This window comes from Peromyscus maniculatus, chromosome 6 (genome assembly GCF_049852395.1).
Source record: "Peromyscus maniculatus bairdii isolate BWxNUB_F1_BW_parent chromosome 6, HU_Pman_BW_mat_3.1, whole genome shotgun sequence".
In the NCBI taxonomy this organism is placed as follows: Eukaryota; Metazoa; Chordata; class Mammalia; order Rodentia; family Cricetidae; genus Peromyscus; species Peromyscus maniculatus.
This window is the reverse complement of record NC_134857.1, coordinates 99,877,790-99,900,571: the sequence shown is the minus strand read 5'-3', so window position 1 is coordinate 99,900,571 and position 22,782 is coordinate 99,877,790.

Genomic DNA, 22,782 nt, shown 5'->3' with positions numbered 1-22,782 from the left:
TACTTAATAGACATTTTTCCCATATTTCTTGAGCTACTTGTTAACTGATTAGGCCTATAATTTCCCTCTGACTCCATATCAATCACCATTCTCATTTGAAAGGTGATCAGATACATTGGTTAATAACTATTTGAAATTACTGTTGATGGCAAAGCCCCAAAGAAATAGTTGGAAAAAACGGATAGCATAGACTTGAAGAAGAAATCAAATTATATGTAGCTGAAAACCTTACCCATCACTGTGGAGATGGGAAAAAATTAACTGTGGAAGAAGATCTTGAGCAAACAATTCTTCATTACTTTTTCACTATCTCTGTTATTTATGTACCTTTTCATTTTTCTGCCATAACAATCACCCAGAGTATATGCATAGTATAGCAAAATACTTTTCCTATTCCCATAGTAATCTGGAGCAGAGGCTGCAGCTCTCTTAGGGCATAGTATTTTTTATCATACCCTTGCTGCAGCCTTGACACAGCAGAGATGACCATCTGGTACTGACAATTCATAGTGGATGGATGGAAGTATCAATGTTCTACTGGAGATACGTAATCAGGGGATGGAATGTAACCTTAGTTCCTCTGCTTTTGATCTATGTGGATTCATTATCACAAGGAAGAGTGTCACTTTAATAGATTCAAGTATTGTGCAGTATAAATCACTTTGTCTGGTTAAATGAGGAAAGGAAATATTTCAGTTAACCAGAGGAATTAACATGTGGTTTGGTGACCTCAACAAACTTGTAAGCAACTCATGTAGCAAACTTAGAATGTGAAGCCATTATTCATAGTTGAGCTGATATGGACTCTATACAAGGTGACTTAGGCTAACACAGCTATGTACCTCAGTGCAAATTTTGACAGAAGAGAAGGCTGACAATGGAGATACATGTATTTTGATACCATACTTCAAAAGTTAGCTTCCCCATAAAGTCATGGAGAACGAAGCTCCAGGATGTCCAATGACAATTTCAGCATGACATTGCCATACCAAGCTATATTAGTATTGCAAGCCTAAATTGGTGTTGCAAATCCCATCTTTACTTAAAAGAACTTCCAAGTACATCTTTGTTTACTTCTTTATAAGTACAGCTTGGGTTTGGCAAAGACTTTTAAGATATGACATCAGAAACAAGAGTAACAAATCAAAGAAATGGAACTCATCAGAAATATTTTGCTGTTACCAATAAAATAAAAACAAAATCTTTGAGAAATCATTTTCTTTTTATTGTCCTTATTACTTTATTTTTTAAATTGCAAATAGATTCTTCTCATACAATACATCCCAATGACAGCTTCCCCTCCCCCCATTCCTCCCAAATCTACCACCCCCTCCATTTCTCTTCAGAAAGGAGCAGGGCTCCAGGAGACAATAACTCAATACAGCAAAACACACTAAAGTAAGACAAGTCAAAAGCCCTCATAGCAAGGCTGAACAAGGCAACCCAATAGGAGGAAAAGAGTCCCAAGAGCAAGCAAAAGAGCCAGAGACGTACCTGCTCCTATACTTTTTTTTAACATATTTCAGAAATTTTAAAATTCATTTTACATACCAACCACAGATTCCCATCTCATCCTTTTTCCCATTCTCCTCCCGCCTAGCCTCCCTCCACCTACCCATGTGGAACCTGCATGGGACTGGACTAGGTCCCCTGCATATGGGAGACAGTTGTGTAGATTAGTCTGTTTGAGGGGCCCCTGGCAGTGGGATCAAGATAAATCCCTGGTGCATGAGCTGGCTTTCTGGAGCCCATTACCTATGGTGGGATGCCTTGCTCACTGTTCCCATTCTTAGGAGGCCCACTAAAACCCCAAACTAACAGTTGTAACATGCACAGAGGACCTGATGCACATCCATGCAAGGCCCAGGCTTACCTCTTCGCAACTCTGTAAACCCATATGAAGCCTGCTTAGTTGATTCAGTGGACCATGTTCTCCTGGTGTCCTCTATCCCCTCTGACTCCTACACTCTTTTATCCCCTTCTCCCACAGAGTTCCCTGAGTTCCGAGGGGAGAGACCCAATAGAGACCTCTAATTTAGACTCTCCTCATAATGTTTGGCTGTGAATATATGAACATAGCTTATATCTGCTGCTAGAGGAAGCCTCTCTGATGATGACTGGACATGGCATATATCTATGAGTACAGCATAATATCATTAAGAATCATATCATTGATTGGGGTAGTAGTGTTTGATCCTGGTTCCACTATAGGTCTCTGAGCTATGCAGTCTCTCATTCCTGGCCATCCAGACAGTGTCAGGCAGTTGTGGAAACCTAGTGGAGTGGAAACTTCCTGGAATCTATGCAGGCGACCCTAGTGAGGACTCCTAGTAATAAATGATACTGAATCTGAACTGGCCAACTTTTGTAACCAGGCAAGGCTCCCGGTGGTGGTTCTGGGTTGCACTGGGTTGAGTTGTTGGTCGAGTTGTTGGCTGAAGGATGATATGAAGAATGAACATCTCCAAACAATCCAGGTTGATGGTAAGAGAGAAAGTTGCTTTCCAAAAACTGACAATGGGGTACCATTGATGAGGACAAATTCCACATAGCTCATTGAACATAGAACAGTCAAGCTGGTAACTACATGGAGACTAGCTACATGATAGTCTCTTTGGTGCAGAAAGGTATTCTGCAGACTACTGCAAGAGAAACCTAGACACCAACCCAGTCACAAAACGCTTCACCTACAATCTGTCCTGCCTGAAAGATGTACTGTGCCAATGGTGGTGCAAAACTCGTGGGAGTGGCCAACCAATGTCTGGTTTAACTTGAGAATTCATTTCCAAATCGTACACAGACACACTCGCACCATAGTACCCAGGATATATAAACTCTGTTTACCACCTCAAAATACCAATATAAAAATCTAAAAATATGACTAAGATTTGAATAGACATGTCTGCAAAGATTATACATAAATGGCCAATAAACATGTGAAAAAAAACAAGACTCTTAGTGTAGTTGGTAGCTGGGAAAATACATTTCAGATGGAAATGGCATATCCCTTCTAAGGCATTCAGATTCTGTAATCAAATAAAAGAAGTGCTGACTTGACCCTGTGAATTCATAAACCTTAGTCATTGCTAGTAGTGATGGGTAGTTTTCAGTAATGATGGACATAGTTTAGCAGTTGTTTCAAATGCCAGAGCAATCACATGACTCAGCAATTTGAAGAGAAATTAAGATGGTCTTCCAAGCAAAAAGTGGTACTCAAATATTTCTGGCAGCATTATTCAAAATAGCTGAAAATTGGGAAGAACTAAGTTCATGTAAAGTGAAGAATGGATAAACAAAATGTGGCATCCCTTATAGTCAGATACTATTTTACAGGAAAGTGAAGAACTGATACAATGGCAAACCTGCAGGGCCTCTGAACTTCCACGCTAAGCTGAAAGAAGTGAAGCCAACAGTAGCACATTGTAGGAGTTCTTTCACATGGAATCACAGATGAGTCCACTGACTGTGAGTTAGACAGAACTGGTAGATCGAAATCTACCAGGATAAAAAGTAGATTGTTGGTTTCCCGGTATTAGGGCAAGAAAAGAATTAGGCTAATGAAGACAGTGTATAGTTATAGCATGATGAAAGTATTCTAAAATTAACTGTGATATTGGTTATGCAACTCAGGATGACAAGTATGGATCACAAAAGCCAGCTTCTTAGGTAGGCTCTGGGCATCATATTTAGTATAGCAAGCACTTAGCCAGTGGGTGTTTCTCCCCAGCTCACTGAGTTCACCTTAGGTGAGTGAGCTGGACAGTGTTTGAATTCTTTACTAATGATGCTATTAAAAGCAGCTCAGATATTAAGAAGTGACACCTGTTCCCAGATTATTTCGCTGTTTTTCTGAGTGAACTCCCTGCAAAGGATTTTGAAAATAAAACAACAAATAAATAAATAAGCAACAACAAGAGCACAAACAGATAAATAACAATAACAAAACACAACCAATCAAGAAAACAACCAAATGCATAAAACCCTTCCTTCAGCCTTAGCCAGTGACTTTTTTTCTTAATTAAAGCTAAACTTGGTTGATGAATAATAAAGGAAAAGCTGCTGTGAGGCAAAAGCATACTTCCTGTCAACAGGGCTACCTCCATCCCTCTGCTGTTTTACTCTGCTTTGCTTTAATTGGTGGACAAACATTTTTATAAATTTATCATATGAGATATCAAATCTTGAAATATGGATACACTGAAGAATAGCTTGCTATCAATAAACTAAGCCTTGGGATATTAAGGCCAGCCTGGACTTAATAAGAGTAAGACTATATCTTAAGAAATAAAATAATAAGTTAAATTAAATTAGTCTAATAACCAATAAAACATAAAGAGAACCCAGTATCTATGTTCAATGACTACTTTTTAAACTTTAAAAAGCATGAAATCATGTTCTGTAAGATAACATGTATGTAACATGTGTATGTATCATTATACAATCTGATATATGTCCACCACATCCTCATTCATTTAGTTGGGGCTGCCAGAGCAATAGGAGACACATTTAGAAACTTACTAGGCACAAATGGCCGTGGGCTCATGGAGTCCCTTTGACTTTCAGGAAGTAGAACACGTGTTTGATGGACTGAGAAACACATTCTGCTTTAATTCTATCTTCTTCCTGGTCTCCAGGAAGAGCAGATTTTCCTGGGTGGTTTCTTTTGAGATTCAGAGAGCAGAGGGCATCCCGGTTATTGTTTCTTTACACAAACCATCGTGATAGCCTTGTCCAGTCAGATGCTCAGATAACCCAGGAAGCAGATGATGAGAAGTTTAGACAGTAGTTCAGATTGCTTTAAAGCCCTCACACAGACTTCGGAATTTATTAATAATAACCAAAGAAGAGCAAATAAAAAATGATAATATTACATTATTGTGTTAGGGGTCACTAACACGGTATGGTTTAAACAATACAGTATTTTCCAAATATTTCTTTTTTAAGTTTCCTGAATGTGTTTTAGATCTGGAAAGGCTTTTGGACAGTCTTGTAAGATGAAACCTTGAAGGATGGAGAAAATGAATTGAAGGAGCAGGAACACTTATTGTCCTCAGACTTTGAAACTTTAGAGAGAGAACTGAGGGATCTCTCTTTCTCCTCTCTCTCTCTCTCTCTCTCTCTCTCTCTCTCTCTCTCTCTCTCTCTCTCTCTCTCTCTCTCTCTCTCTCTCTCTCCGTGTGTGTGTGTGTGTGTGTGTGTGTGTCTGTCTGTCTGTCTGTCTGTCTGTCTTTATCTCTGTGTGTCACTCCCTCTCTGTTTCTCTTTGTCTCTGTCTCTCTCACTCTTCACCTCTAAGAAACTGGAAAAACTGTTATCATAGGACAGATACTTCAGGTGCTCACTTTGGATTGTCTGCCTGCTGAGTGGATGCTGAGTGGAGATCCTGTACTCAGTGAATGAAAGTCTTCACATTGAAAGTGGTAAACTCTATTTTTATTAGTTCTTTGAGAGTATTTTACAGTGATTTTGAACATATTCACCCTTTCCATCAACTCCCAGATCCATCTCCCTCCCCTGTCTACCCAACTCTAAGTCCTTTTCTTTATTTACTCACCAAGTCCGATTTGTGCCGTAGTCATAAACCCTGTAAGTTGAGTGACATGTTGTGTCCAGAACATAGTTTCCTTGTATTTTTTCACTGCATCTGGCCTTTACATTTTCATACCCTCTGCAGTACAGATGTCCCATTTAAGAATGAGAATTCCACAAGCTCATATTCTCTGCACCTTGGCCAGTTGTATGTCTCTGTGTTAATCACAATCTACTACAAACAGAAGTTTATATGATGAGGGCTAAAAGATTCATTAGTCTACGGATATAACAATAAGTCACTTGGAACCAGATTAATATAACAAAATCAATTTTTCTTAAATGATGTTTCTACATCAAAATCTACTTTGTTTTCAGTTTGAGATCCCACAGTTCATTTTGTCATCTACTCCGAGACACTTTTATTTAGTTTAATGAGAATTCCTTTGTAAAGGGAAAACAATTCTATCCACTCCTCACTTAACACCGTTATGTGTATGTGGGCTAATTTTTGTTATTTTTACCTTAATATCTGATTTAGAATTCTAAAGAGCTCACTAGATTTTGTTTTGCTTTTTTTTCAACCAAGAAGACTGGAGCATGAAACATTTTAGTTGGGTTTCAGAGCCCTTTTTTTTTTTAGCCTGTTTTATCAATCAAAGAGTCACTAAAGTACAACATGATCCTCCGGGGTTACTCAACAGAAGGACAGGAGGTCAATCCCAACCTCAAAGGGTAGGGATCAGAGTCAAGAAAGGGACAGAACATTCCTCCGGTTCATTGTCTAAGCCCTAATAGATGCTTCTGGTACCTCACAACTACTTTCAGTAAGCAAGTACAGAATGTCCACGAGAAGTCCCATTTTAAGACTTTTTTTATTATTATCTTCTTTATTTAAGATACTAAGTTTAAGAGTGAGAACTGATCTATTACATAGTGCACTGCAAATACTGTATTATTATCACCTATCACCCTACTTATAAGTTCACTCTAAACAAAAATAAAAAAAAAAACATGTTCTAAGTGGTAAAGCAGCTTTAAAATGGAGAAATGCTCTCCACTCGTTCACATTAGGTATAAAGAAAGGAGCTATGGGCAGGACTTGGCTTGAATAGTGGTAATAATTCAAGGAAGAAGCCAAGACTAAATATCAGAGATCTCCCAGAGTTTTTACCTCTCTGTTCAGCAGAGGGAACAGCACTAAGAAGCATCTATATTTTTCATTCCTTCAATAACTATCACACCACACATTCCAAAATGGCTCCACAGAAAACATGCCAAAGAAGACAGCAGAAACACTCACTGGTAAGTTATTGCCTTTGTATAATATACATTTGAAGGGAGGTACAAATGTAAAAGCAGATGTGTAATATATGGCTGGCATCATTTTTATTTTCTTATACATCTTGCTACTGTCTGGGGGCAATGCTCTAGTGACTGCTGCAATAGAATAGCTGCTTTCTCTCTCCGTACACAGTTTGACAGCATTTATTCTCTCCTTCAGTGAACATAATTACTTCACATATGGAACCTGTGATAGCCTACAGGCATCTGAGAGAAACCAGAATCATGCAATCTGTCCCCTTTGCAAGCTTAATTTACATTCACAAGTGTCATTTTATTAGGGCTAACATCATAGAGGATAAAAATTACAGGTCAGCTATGACATGTCACTGGGAAGTATGCTTAAGTCTATAACGTGGCATTATTATGTTTGGGTAACTTTTACAAGGAAGATCTCACAGAAGGAACCTGACCCCATTTCTTATTTTCCAGCTTAGCCATTCCTCACAAGGTAATTCATTTGGAAATAGAGATTGTAACAAATAGTTTAGCCTGCTGTAAATATCTGCTGTGTGTCATATACTTCTATATAACTTTGTAAGGATCTATAATCTTAATAGACATGGGAGATTTACCAGCTAGCTAGGAAGTGGGCATGTTTGGATTTGTGTAATGAAAAGATAACTGTTATAAGCTTTAGCTTTTTATTTTGGCCTAGTAGGGCAAAGAACTTAAGAAGATGCAGTTGTTGCCCCCCTTCAGCATGAATTAAACAATGCTATTATTTTACCGGATGTTCCCTGTGATAGGAGACAAGAAAAAAGTAGAACACCATGACAATTAATGACTGTTTCTCTATGAACAGTGAAGTAGATACAGGAGGCCATTTGTATTCCCTTTCCACTGATGACATCATAAAGACTTTAATACAAAAAGGTAGAGATGTTCAGTAGGGTCTAAACTATGATTTCTTCATGATACCACCTTTGCTGATAAATAACAAAGCATAATTTTCAGATGGTGAAGATGGTTACAAATGACTTCTGAGAACCCTCAGCCTTACCCATTGGAGATCAGAGCAATGAAAAGCAGAAGCTGTGTGTGTGAAGGGGGCAACATCAAGGACAAGGGTCCAACTGCTGAGCTCAGAGCAGAGTCACTAACAGGCAACAAAAAACACCAGAAGAGGTATGTGGATACATTTTAAGGAGGCAGGAGGGATGTGCACATCCTAAGAAGCATCTGAGATAGGACTGTTTATCAAAGCCAAATCTTTGAAGCATGATTTAGGCTTCACTAAAACTTTCAAATGTCTAGCTTTGAGTTGACCTAATGTCTACAATGTTTTGCTTCAGTTTTCTCAAATTGCTTCAGCTATTGCTTTAATCTCTGTCATGCTCAAATATTAGCCTATCATGACAGGTTTCGTGAGTTTCAGTAACTACCTGTTCCTTTACTGCTTTAAATGATTACTAAGCTATTTATGCTTTGCACTGGAAATGCAATACTATTTATGATCTTTATGATGATCAAAGTTTTGTGATCCATGAGCACAGAAAACATTATTCCTTTATCAGATACTGTTGTATATTTTTTCTTGAAGTAATAGTTATGACTTTGCAACTTCACCTGTGCAATGGACTCTGGGAAATGTAATAGGGATAGGATTCTTGTCCTCATATTTTCATGCAGTATACAGACTATATATACTAATTATACTAATATTCACTCTCTGTTAAGGGGAGGCCTCAAAAGTTCCTTGGTATTCTTTTTCTGCATTAGATAATGAAATGCCCTCCCAATGGAGATCTCTCTCTCTTTTTTTAATGACCTAAGCCAATAAATTCCCTACAAGTTGCAAGCCCATTTGAGTTGAGATTTCTGTTACTTTTGACCAAAGAAGTTTTAGTTGGTCTAATCAGTTAATAAGCCCTGGTGAGCTAGTTCCCTCAAATGACACAAACCAGCTTCTGAGGAGGGAGGTTTGAGTTTGACTCTTAATTTGGAACTTTTCAGCCTTTAACTGGTTGACTCTGTTGCTTTGGTCTGTGCTGAGTGTGTCATGATGCAAGCCTGTTATGGGAGAAGCCCATTCATTCCATGGAAGCCTCAAAACAAAAAGAGGCATAAAAAAGGGCAGGACTACCAATATCCCCTTCAAGAGCACCTCTCCAATGACTAGAATACTTACCACAAGGATCAAAAGATCCCATCTTTTGATACTAAGAAACTTAGATCAACTCTACTTTCAATTAGGTCATAGTTTGTTTTTTAAAAATAATGCAATATTATTGGTGCCAAGAACTACTGAAGACTCGAGTATAGAGGAAGAAGACAGGCAGCTAATTCTTTCTGAGAAATTCCAGGATGGAAGGATAGGTTCCTTTAGAATAAGATCTCATTTTGTTGTAGCCTACCAAAAGCCAGCTCAAAACATTTTATACTAAAGAGAAAATACATAGTCTTAAAAAAATGAGTCCTGTGGATTAAGCACTCAAACATCATGTCAAGAAACTAAGTATTATCTCTCGGCTCTTCCTTTTTGGTTTTTCATTCACAGGCAGGGATGTCTCCCCACCTCCTAGCAAGAGGGCCAGCATTACATTGAACCTATATTCTTCCAGGTACAATTAAGGATAAGGGAGTTCTTTCCCAGGACTTTCATTAACTTGAAACAAATGTCACATCACTATGTGCTGTCCTGGACTACTGCTGATGATTCCTGGGTAATATTTCTCTCTGTACACATTTCCATTTTCATGGCTCTTGATTTTCCATTTTATATTGTGTTCTCAGCAATTTTATCATAATGCAGCTATATGAGGTTTTCTGCCCCATATCCTTTGAGCTTTTTAAATCTCAAATTTATAAATGTCACCAAATTTGGACAAATTTAAGCCATGTCCTTTCTGCTATATATTTTTTTAATTCCTTTTATTTCTGATCACCCTTTGGGACTCTGGTTACATGTTCTATCTTATAAAATTTCCTCACATGTCTCTGAAGGTATTCTAATTGACTTTTACTCTCTGAGAACTCAATTTGGAAAACAAATAGTTTCTTCTATTTTATCTCTAAGTTTACTGGCCAAGTCTCTTGTTACCAGCATCCTGCTCATTCCACTATTATTGACATACATTAAGTTTTGTTATATTTTCCAGTTCTCGGGTTTACATTTGATCTTTTCCCCTTTAAGTCCCTCTAAATAGGCATTGTGTAGTTGCTGTAATATATGAAAGGTCATTGAATGTATCTAAACCTCCATTTCTTCATAAGTGAGATAGAATTATCTCTATTAAGAGAGATAATTGTTAAGATTAAATGAATATACCAGTTTCTACAGAGGGTTTTAAAACAATAGCAGCTATTATCATAGTGGATTATTTTAATTGCCTCCTAACTAGTCTCATTTGGCACCAAAACCAATTCTCCACTCGATGCCAGAGTTATCTTTATATGGCATAAATTAGTTTACTCCCACAGTTAAAAGATGTAATGATGTTTTAATACCAACAATAGAATATCTTAATTCCTTTATTTAACTTCTAATTCTTTTCATTATTTGGCTCCCCTGCTCCAGTAGAAACATTTCACACCATTTCTGTGTACTCTAAATTATTGCATGTCTCACATTATGTAACTTTTTCTGGGGAAACAAACAAACATCCATGTATCCCCTTACCCTTGTGAGTTCCCTAAGATTCTCCAGTCTCATGTCTCCCTGCTTCCTGCCACCCAGGAGGGAGATTTTCCATGCAGAGGAAATCACTGTGTGGTATAGCCATACTAGTTTCCTAGCATGGCCTCCACAATAACAGTTCTGTCTTTGTATGTGCAAAATGCTACCTGTGAAGGTAACGTCACCCCAAGATCTATCCATCACCCATCATGCTGGTGTCCTCTAGCAAGACTTGGCTCAATCATATGAACCCTTTGGGGATTCTTTTTCTGATTTCCCCTGGGAAAGCTTGTCTTTCCACTGTGCCTCCACTCTACTTTAATTATGCCATTATTCATAGTCTTCAGTTTTATGCTGATTGTCACCAACTTACCTATTGCTATGTGCATGCCTCTGCCAGACTACCAGATCTTGGATGGAAACTATCGACCTCTTCCATGTTTAGCTCTTGAATTTGTCAGTGCAAAACTATGATACACTAAAAAGCTGAAAGTAGAATTTACATGTTGAATAAACTTTTCCTCTAGAAATTAAAACTAAAGTGCACATTGAAGAGAAGAAATTTGTAGACATACTTAGTCTTTCATAGACCTTAGAGTTCATTGTTAATAATGACAGTTTTGGCGAAATATGGCTGCTTAACAAATATCTCCAGGGGCAAGGGAGGTAGCTCAGCTGATCTGTGTTCAATCCTCAGTACCCATGTAAGTGCCAGGAATGTTGGCCTGTGCCTATAATCTCAGCACTAGTGAGGTAGAGATAAAATCCCCGGGGTTCATTTGGCAGCCTATTTACCCTAATTGGTGAGCTCTAGGCCAATGGAAGATACTGTCTCCACAAAAGAGATAGATACCTTTATTGAAGATTACACCTGAGGTGGTCCTCTGGACTTTCATGAGCATGTATCTGCACATACACATGCTCTCCTCTCTCTCTCCCTTCCTTCCATCTCCCTCCCTTTCTTTGTATCTCTGTCTCTCCTCTCTCCTCTCTCTGTATCTTATTTTAAAATTTAGTGGTTTACAATGATACATATTTATTTATAATTTCTGTGGGTCAAGATCCCAGGCACAACCAAACTATTTGCTTTTTAGTTCAGGGTCTCTCACCAGGCTAAAAGCAGGATGCTGATCAGCATGGCAGGCACCTCTGGACTCAATTGGAGGAGGATTTTCAAACTCCATCATACGGTCACTGTCAGATGCTGTGTCCTTGATGACTGTAACACAGAGATGTTAGCTCTTTGTTGTATGTTCTCCCCAGAAGACAGCTTCCAAAAGATGGTAGCAGCTGAATGTCATCGGAGAGTAGAGTGGAAGGGAATTGTCCAAGACAGATTACTAATCTCCTACCCTAACCATGGTGTTAAAACCTAGTCATTCTTGCCACAGTCTGTTAATTATAAACCAGTCACTCAGTCCAGCTGGCCCACGAAGAGAGGGTTTGCAAAGAGCTATGTGTACCAGGTGTACCTTGGAGGTCATCTTAGAGCCTGACTGCAATTGTTAGTTTAGAGAAAGTTTTTTTTTTTAATGAGACAAGTAATCCAATTCCATTATTAACAATTTTTTCACTAATTAGCAGAAAAGAAGAAAACGAATTTGTATTTATACTGTCCAGGGAAAGCCCAGTTATTACTAAAGAGCATAACTCTAATTTTAAAACCACAGTTTTAGACTTGAAATATTAGTATGCATATCTTGTTTTCTATTATTATTGAGCTTCCAGAAGTCCTGCATGCACAGCTGCAACAGACATGCCATCTTTTCTTCATTTTCTACTTGTTGTATACTTTATTTTTTTTCTCTTTTTCCATAATCAGTGACACGAGCTTTATTTTCAAAGACTAGAGTCAATAAAGAGTTTTCAAATAAGCAACAATAACTTGAAAACTTGGGTGTCAAAAAGGAAAGAATAATGGCACGAAGAGGGATGAGAAAGACAGCTATCGTGGCAGAAGGAGCAGGCAAGCCCATACATTGGTTACAGAATATATTTCGCATGTGTGCCCGGTCTCAGTACTTGTTTAGGGGTTTCATTTGATGCTATTCACCTGGATCCATGAAGGAAACAGGCTTATGCTTCTTTCAAATTCTCTTCAGAGGTAAGAGAGACATTGTAGTCAGATCACACTCCACAGGGTGATGAAACACCCCTGATGCAGATATTTTAATTGGTAACAATGTTGACCTTTATTTAGTGTTTTACGTTGTAGAGATCATCTATATAACTCCAGAAATGCAGAAAGCTTGGAGATACTGGCCCCAGGTCATCTGCATATTAAATAACAGAATATGCAAATTATGTAATTGACCATATTATGCAAATTAAACACAAATATTCCCACAAAAGCCCATGGCACCTTTAACTGAATTTCTAAATCAAGAATTCATATCTATCTAAGTTCTGTTTATTTTTCAAAAGCTAACATACTAATCTCCAGGTTTAAATATAGTTTCAAAATTATTTAAATTCAGTTTACCTGAAAGCTAATGAGCATACCAAACATCAAGTCAAAAATCTCAGGTTTCTGTAATTTCATTCCTATGTTAAGGCTGTTGATTTGTTTTGGAATTTGAGGGAGTATTTTTTTGAGGTTGTTTGTTTTTGTTTTGACAAGGTATCACTCTGTGTAAGGAACTCAGATGGACCTTAAACTCTTGCTATTCTTCTGAATGCTAGGATTACCTTTATAGGCCATCACACCGGGCTTACTTTTGGAATTGTGAAGTACTTTCATTGTTACCAGAAAACATTTTAAGACAGATAAATTTGCTAAGGGTAAACATACTATATACAGTTAGAACATGTGTATTATATGTGCCTATATCTTAGCACTTGGAAAGCTGAAGTAGGAAGGTTGTAAGTTCAGACCAGCCTGGTCTACAAGGTCTACAAACCCAGAACCTATCTCTGAATATTCTAAAAATCAAAAGTAGATGCATTATTTATTTATCAGTAAAGTCTATGATATGTAAAAATAAAAATATCTGTAATGAATAAGAAGCCTACATTACCAATCAGCTGTATTATTATAATAAAATATAAATATTATAAATTGCTAAGGAAAATAAACTGACTTGGTATTTTTTTCCCTAAATCTAAGAAATGAGCAAGAACACATACTTACTCAGAAGGGGCACTAAGTGCATCCTGCATGTTGTATATTGTTTGATTTATTTTTATTTTTAAAAGTAGAGTTAACTTGTAGCTCTCCCACCACTCTGCCGCCAAAAGGCTTGTATTTGGGAAAGCTTCTAAAAACCTTGCATTTTGAAATAATTTTAGAATTACATGATGGTACACAGCTAGTATAAGAAAGTGTGGGTATCTGCCATTTCCCAGTACTTTTATGTTGATGCGATGCAGGTTACATGGTGGAATGCTACTTTCTCATGTGTGTAGAGCTCCACTATAACCCAGACAGGAAACTATCCCGTGTTATAGCAGAAAGGTTCCGGTATGCTCTATAATCACATCACTCCCTTAGCCTACCATCATTAATAACTGAATAACTTGTCTTTTTCTTTGCTTCTTATATATTTCAAGAACGCTATGTCAATGAAATTACTGCCCATAAGAACTTCTTACAGTTATTCGTAATAGCCGGAACCTGGATACAGCCTAGATGTTCCTCAACCGAAGAATGGATTAAGAAAATGAACATATACAGTGGAGTACTACTCAGCAGCAATAAACAATTACATCATGAAATTTGCAAGCAAATGAATGGAACTAGAAAATATCATCCTGAGTGAGGTAACCCAGACTCAGAAGACAAACATGATATGTACTCACTCATAAGCTGATAGTAGATGTAAAGCAACCTATAGCTCCAGAGATCCTAGCTAACAAGGAGGACCCTAAGAGAAATGCATGGATTGCCCTGGGAAGGGGAAATAGATGAGATCTCTATAAGTAAACTGGGAGTGGGGGAGGGCAATGGAGGGTAGGAGATGGGGGATGAGAACACAAGGGAATAGGATGGTCAAGCTGGAACAGGGATGGAGTGGGAGAGCAATGAAATAGATACCATGATAGAGGGAGACATCATGATGATAGGGAGAAACCTAGTGCTGGTGAAGTTACCAGAAATCCACAAGGATGACCCCAGCTTAGACTGCTAGCAATAGTGGAGAGGGTGTCTCAACTTGCCTACTCTGGTAATCAGATAGGTGAATTCCCTAACTGTCATCACAGAGCCTTTCTCCAGTAACTGATGAAAACAGATGCAGAGACCCACAGCCAAACACCAGGCCAAGCTCCAGGGGTTCAGTCCAAGGGAAAGAAGAGGGATTGTATGAGCAAGGGACATCAAGATCATGATGGGGAAACCTACAGAGACAACCAAACCAAACTGGTGGGAACTCATGAACTTTAGACCAATAGCTGTGGAGCCTGCATGAGACAGGACTAGGCCCTCTGCATAAGCAAGACAATTGGGTAGCTTGATCTGCTTAAGGGGCCCCTGGCAATAGGATCAGAATCCATCCCTGGTGCATGAGCTGGCTTTTTGGAGCCTACTACCTATGGTGGGATACCTTGTACTGCTTTGAGGGAGGGGGAGGGCCTTGGACCTGTCTTTACCTGAATGTACGAGGCTCTGCTGACTCCCCATGGGATGCCTTACCTTCTTGTAGAAGGAAACATGGAGTGGGTTGGAGGAGTAAGAGGAGGGAAGAGGGGGATCTGTGATTGGTATGAAAAATTAATTTAAAAATTTCTTAATTAAAAAAGAACTTTTTTATTGTTATTATTATTATTTTAATTTTATAATTTAATTTAATTTTACATATCAGCCATGGATTCCCTGGTCCTCCCTCCTCCTGGTCTCCCCCTCTCCCCAATCCAACCCCCATTCCCATCTCCTCCAGGGTAAGGACTTCCCTGGGGATTCAGCTCAACTTGGTAGATTCAGTAAAGGCAGGTCAAGTCCCCTCCTCCCTTGACCCAGGCTGAGCAAAGTGTCCCAGTATAGGCCCCAGGCTCCAAAAAGCCAGCTCATGCACTAAGACATCCCATTGTCTGGAGGCCTCCCAAACAGTTCAAGCTAATCGACTGTCTCACTTATCCAGAGGGCCTGATCCAATTTCAGGCTCCTCAGCTATTGGTTCATAGTTGATGTGTTTCCACTAGTTTGGCTATTTGTCCCTGAGCATTTTCCAATTATGGTCTCAGCATTTCTTGCTCATACAATCCCTCCTCTTTCTCCCCGATTGGACTCCCGGAGCTCCCCTTGGGGCCTAGCCCTGGATCTCTGCATCTGCTTCCATCAGTCATTGGATGAGAGTTCTACCATGACAGCTAGGGTGTTTGGCCATCCTATCACCAGAGTAGGTCAGTTCGGGCTTTCTCTCGACCATTGCCAGTAGTCTATTGTGGAGGTATCTTTGTGGATTTCTGGGGACCTCTCTAGCATTTTGCTTCTTCCTATTCCCATGGGGTCTTCATTTATCATGGTCTCTCTTTCCTTGTTCTCCCTCTCTGTTCTTGATCCAGCTGGATCTCCCACTCCCCTAAGCTCTCTTTCCCCCGACCCTTACCCTTCATTACTCCCCCTCACATCCAGCTTGCTCAAAAAAAAAGAGAAAAAGAAAAAAGAAAGAAGAAAAAATGAATATAAAAAAAGAACTTCTTACAATGTCTCTGTGTGTGTGTGTGTGTGTGTGTGTGTGTGTGTGTGTGTGTGTGTGTGTGTGTGCAGGTCATTTTTGTTGTTGAGCAGTTTTGTATGATATTAATGTAAGGGAGTCTCTGGAGGCGTCAAAAAGAGAAACAAACAAGAGATGAGAATGAAAACCTGATTCAGATTGACTTCTTCCACATGGATCAAGACTTCTGAAGAGTCTAATATCAGGATGTTTATTCCTAGTATATTTAATCCCGGTATAATTTGAAAAAAATGTTTTCTGGTGTAATACTATCCCCAGTTCACAAAGAAGTGTGAAAGATGGGTTCTAGAGATAGGCTACCTGTACAACTTAGGGGCCTAGGGAAGACTCTGGCTTGGTTTTGGTCATACAGATAATGCAGAGGTCCTTTGGATTTTTAGCCTCCTCTGGTCCTGGTGTAGGAAGCCCCTGGCTGTAAGGGTCATTCCCATTACTAGCCACAACAAGCCCATTAGATTACTTGTTCCTGGTTGTAGGAACTTGATATGACCTGGCCCAACAGATAATGCAGATCACCAGGTTATTTAATAATCACTTATTATTTTCAACTTTCTGAATGGATAAACAGGCTTTTCATCTTTCCTGTTGGAAAGACAATCCTGTGTGCTTAACATTCCTGGTTTCTCTGGAGATCTGTGCAAGGACCTTCATGTTTTGTTCCATATACTAATGCACCCTTTGCTTTATCATTCTGAGTAGATATTTTTAACTAGGACTCTGAACTGGACCCAGAAGTAACCATGGAGAAGAATCTTATCTATGCAGCACATATTTGTTTTGTTTGTTCTATGTGTGGGCTAATTGGTAAAGGGAAACAAAATGTAAACTGGTTAATATCATTTCTGATGCAATAAAATAAATACTACATGAAAAGAATCTATGATAAGATGGATTAGGTTTTGGGTTCTGATTGTACATCTTAGTCTTAGAAGTGAAAATCTACACAAATACCAAGATCCAAACAACTGTGTTGATGAACCAGTCAACCAGAAGGACTAAGAAAGAATGAAATTGAGGCGCTATAGCCAGACTTACTTTAAAGAGCTTGGTAGTTTATACATATATACCGGTAATACTATTAGACTATTTTAAAAGCATGAGTCCCTATGAAAATATAATCTTGACCAGATGTCAAAGGAAAAATAAAATTAATTCCACTTATCCTAAGCCTGTTTTCCCCACCATGCATGTTTGGAGTGCTGTCAGGCATACTTCCTCAATTCGTTTTGAAATTTGCTGTGACCAATAAACAATTAGCCTCTGCTTTCTCAATGATGAACTAGCTCATCTGATTTGCATTCTCATGGCTACCAGACATATGGAATGTATTATCCCTTATTTGCTATTTGTGTCTTCAAAAACTAGCAGTAAACTCTGCAGTATCATAATTAAAACCTGTTTGTTCATAAGAATTGTGATACGCCGGGTGGTGGTGGTGCACGCCTTTCATCGCAGCACTCCGGAGGCAGAGGCAGGCAGATCTCTGTGAGTTCGAGGCCAGCCTGGTCTCCAAAGCCAGTTCCAGGAAAGGCATAAAGCTATACAGAGAAACCTTGTCTCAAAAAAACAAAAAACAAAAACAAAAGAAAGAAAAAAAAAGAACTGTGATACATATTTTACCTTTAAATTATTTTTCCTATGTCTGTGTACTCAATCGTTCATTACACAGATTCTTGCTACATAGTTCAGGTACTCACTGTGTATCTCAAGCTAGTGAGCATCAAAATGTATCCACATTATAATAAATCTATGCTGGGTTGACATTCACTTTTGTGATTGCTTTTTTGTTTTGTTTTGTTTTGTGGGATCGAACCCAGAGTATCAAGCATACTGCGCTATACCACCAGTGCCCTTTTTTGTGATTCTAAGAATTCACATACAAAAAATAAAGCCTTGTCATCCCTACTGCTTAAAGAACAGTGCCTAGAGATTAATAAAACACGGATTTTCAAATAGGCACTTGCATTATACAAATCAGAACTTAGGTCTTGAATGTTCACCTTTAATAGTAATAAAGATGTAAGTTATGATGGCATAAGGTACTATACTGTAGTTTCCAGAGTGCTTTTGGTTTGTCTCATATGTATTTATTTATTTGCATACATAAGTATGTTTTTTATTGTTGGAATGTATTCTGGGGGGAAAAAAAGCCCTTCATGCTTGGCTGAATTGTAACTTAATAACCTGCTTCAAAACCCTTGAAAGATTTAAAACCATTTAGTCTGCAATGCTATCACGAGGAAGTGATAATGGATACATTACACATTTATGTGCAACATGTCACTACATTTCAATATGAAAAAAAGGGAATAAAACTTAAGTGGCTGAAGATGACAGGTTGATTAAATAAATTGTGACTTATCTCTTTACTAAAATTCCATTCAATAATTAAAGATTATGACCCAAAGCAAGCTTAATTAATATGAAAATATTTAGAATCTATTTTAAACAAAGCTATTTAGGTTATTGTTTCAGTTTGCAGGACTTGGTGTACATTTGTTTGAGCTACTGTTTCATACTGTTCATCATGAGTGTGAACAAAATCCTGGGAAGATGGCACACTGAAATATTAGCAGCTTTGCTATCACAGGTATTTTTTGAACTTATTGCCCTTGTCATTTTTTAGATGTATATACTTATTGTGTATTGCTATCAGAATCAAGTACTGAAAATGAGACAAAGTAATGAGATATTTCAGAAGAAGCCAGAGAAAGGTGCACCATTTCTCTGGGTAAATTTGACAAGAATGATAGCCCTAGGACGAGAATTCCATGACTCATACTGCACATTGTGAGTCCTTATAAAAGAGCAACTTAATTTAGCCTAAGAAAAATAACATTGTTGATTCCAGCGTGGTAATGACTCATCTTCATTGTGTATTCATTAGTTTAAGCTTACATTCAAAACCTGGAGAATAATAAATCTCAGGAGTGCTCAGACTTTTTCATCACAGTGGGGAGGAAGTTCTAGCTTCCCTTTATGTCCGATGTGCAGATCACTTGACAACCACTCAGGTGTTCATCTTAATAATCTGTTATCTGGTCAACTATCAAATGCCTTGGCAGATGGAAATCCCAAATCTCTCAACTTGAATTTTCTGATGATTTCAGGATGTGTTTGAAAAAACATTATAGCATCCCAGAGTCAAAACCAGGCAAGAGGAACTTTTGACTCATCTGTGTACCTGAGGCTGGTTACTACCTGATTTCTATTTAGATGCCCAGAAAATTCCATCTGAATGACTCCATTTTTACCAGATAGCTTTCATGTCTCATTTAACCAGAGCTGTGGTATACCTTTCTCTGGCTTCTTCTCAAATACCTCTTATTACTTTTCTTCTCTTTCAATAGAAAACATGATAATAATGTGCAGGAACAGTATACATCACAAAAATGACAAGTAGGCACAGTAAATTCAAACATATACCAGAGACACCCCAGCTACTAATATTTGAGAGTTCCATCTTCCCAGTATGTCTACATCCCATGTATCTCAAACTGTTCTTGGCTCAAACGTCTCTGTGTACAATCTGCAAGCCCATGCTGGTCTTTATGTCACTTCCATGCTTGACTTCATGTCTGCTAAGATCTACTACCTCATTGCAACTGCCCAAAGAACAGTTTCATCATTTCATGGTCACCTTTTTTTCCCCATTATTACTTGTCATTACTTCAAGTTGCATGGAACCTTTGCACCCCTTTGCTTTCCCTGTGGAATATATAGTTTTTACTTTTATTTTCTATAAAAAGGAAAGCCCTTCTACCCATCAGACATTCAGAAAACATTTAATGTACTATTATCTCCTAGTAGTATAAGGCTATGAATGTCAAGGAGTTTAACAATCTTGCAAATTCTGGAAAAGCCAGTCTGAATTGAGCAATGTCTGAATTCTAGATCATTTGGTTACAGTATATTGTGTACATGTATGAAAATGTTGTAATAAAGTTATTATTTTTTACAGTAAACATAGCTATTTAAAAAGGAAAATTAATATTAAAAAGACTTGAAATACAGTTCCCGTATTTGTTTTTAATCTAGCATACATACATATACTTTTTTAACAAATAATGCACGATGGCATACTAACTGATATTTTAGCAAGCTCTTTTCCTCAAAAAATAATCATTGAAATATTTGAAAGTGATTTTTGCTTTTTTTTTTATTTAGTCTATGTGGAGCTATAATCACAGGAACATAGGTTGTGATGCAGCCACATAGTCAAAGTCACTTTCTTCTATTCTCTATAAACTATCTTACCTTAATTGTATGTAATTATTACTAGCTCTATAAGTATATTTTACATGTCAGACCAATCATAAATCTTCCTAAAGTGAGATTTATTCATTAAACATATATTCAATGATCACCTACTACATGTGAGATACAATCCTAGATATTAACAGCAGTGATAACATTAAAAATTTGTGTGTGCATGCACATGCATCACACCTCTGTCTACATGGAAGCTTTCTAGATGGACTTAGTCATCCTAAGAAGTAAATAAGACCTATAGCACATATACATACAAATATATATTATAAACAAATATATAGCACATCAGATGCTGAAAAGCACTATGAAGAAAAATAAAGAGGAGATAAGTTAGAAGACAAAAAAATAAATGAATGCCTTAATTTTTTAAAAAATATTTATTTCTTTTTATTTTATGTGTAGGAGTGTTTGCCTGCATGTATGCCTGTGCACCACATGTGTGTGGTACCAAGGAAGGCCAGAAGGGGATAACAGAACAACTGGAACCAGAGTTACAGACAGTTGTGAGCCACTACATCGGTTCTGTGAACTGAAACTTGGTCCTCTGCAAGAGCAAGTGTTTTTGACCACTAAGCAGCCATCTTTCCAGAACCTAAATCCAAATGCTTCGAATGTTTGTGTGTATCTCATTTTATAATTCCTCATTTTATTTTCTGTTCATTGCATCATTCCAATATCTGTGCATGTATTCAATTGTGAGACAGTATGATGAGATCTATATAGAACTAAAATCACATGAATATAAACTGTAATGCAGCGATACAGGCAATGAGTGAATTTAAAAAGTTTGGAGACATAACACGGCATAAAGCACACACGTTTAGAGATGAGAATTAATGAAACTCATTGAAGCAAAAGCCATGCAGAAGTGCTTCTGTCAGTTTTCTCTTGATGAGACAATGGGGAGCAGTTTAGGAACACATGCCTGAGTCCAGCTCTGTGGAGCTTTTATGTTAATACCTGGGCTTTAAAAGTCAGTGAGACAGATTACTTTTGCAGGGACTAATTTTTCCCACCACAATTGCATGGGGATTACCCCTTGTTCTTTAAATCCACAGTCTCTCTCGTAACTAACGGGGAATACGCAGCACATAGGTAAGGGCACTATGAAGTTTGTGAAGACATTGGTACTCAAGGTGTCAGTTACTAAAAGTGGGATTTCTTGGGAGATCTGATCCATACCACAGATGAGGCTCTTCTGAAAAACAAACAAACAACAACAAAAACCAAGGTGATGAGGGAAGATGTAGAAGAAAGGAGGAAGGACCACTGGAGGAAGAAAGAAGGAAAGGAAAGGAAAGGAAAGGAAAGGAAAGGAAAGGAAAGGAAAGGAAAGGAAAGGAAAGGAAAGGAAAGGAAAGGAAAGGAAAGGAAAGGAAAGGAAAGGAAAGGAAAGGAAAGGAAAGGAAAGGAAAGGAAAGGAGAGAGGGGACAGGAGGAAGAAACGGGGAGGGGGAGGAGGAAGGAGAAGGGGGAGGGGAAGGAGAAAGGGAAAAGAGGAAGGGGTTGGGAAGAAAGAGTCAGAAAGAGGGGTTAAGAAAAAATGGCACAAAAAGGAAAGAAATTAGAATTGAGTTGTGTCGACATATAAAAAAGTACCACACCTTGGTGGAATATTATCAAATGTCACATTAAAAAAACAAAACCTTTTGAGTTTTTTAGCTTTCTCCCCACCCCTAATGATTTTTTATTTCTTTGGTGGTTCTTTACAGAATTCCTAGGCATTGAACCCCCTCTAGATTCAGGTCTGTATTTGACTTCTTGTACTTTAGACACAGCTTCAAGAGTTCTGGATCCACCTTTGTCTTTATAGTAACTAAATGCAGTGGGAGTTTTCAATGCTGAAGCTCTTGATTAGTCTCAGGCTTCTGCTGGTCTCTGCTGAGCATTGTGTGTCTTCTACACAGTTTCTCTACCCCTTAGTAAAGCCATAAAATATGCCTCTCACTTACTTAGCAATCGACAAAATGCACTAAAAATACAATGAAGTCTCTTCTCTATCAGCCCGCTAGCCATGGGGCTGACTGATAATAAATGAGTTATTTTTTTTTTTTTTTTTTTTTTTGGTTTTTCGAGACAGGGTTTCTCTGCGTAGCTTTGCGCCTTTCCTGGAGCTCACTTGGTAGCCCAGGCTGGCCTCGAACTCACGGAGATCCGCCTGGCTCTGCCTCCCGAGTGCTGGGATTAAAGGCGTGCGCCACCACCGCCTGGCATAAATGAGTTATTTTTAATGTGAGCAATATATTGGTTTGTTTAATATGCTTTTGCCTCCTATTTCCAAAGCCTCAAAATATAATAAACATATAGTAGTCTACATTACTACTTAGAAGTTTCCAGAAGACATCT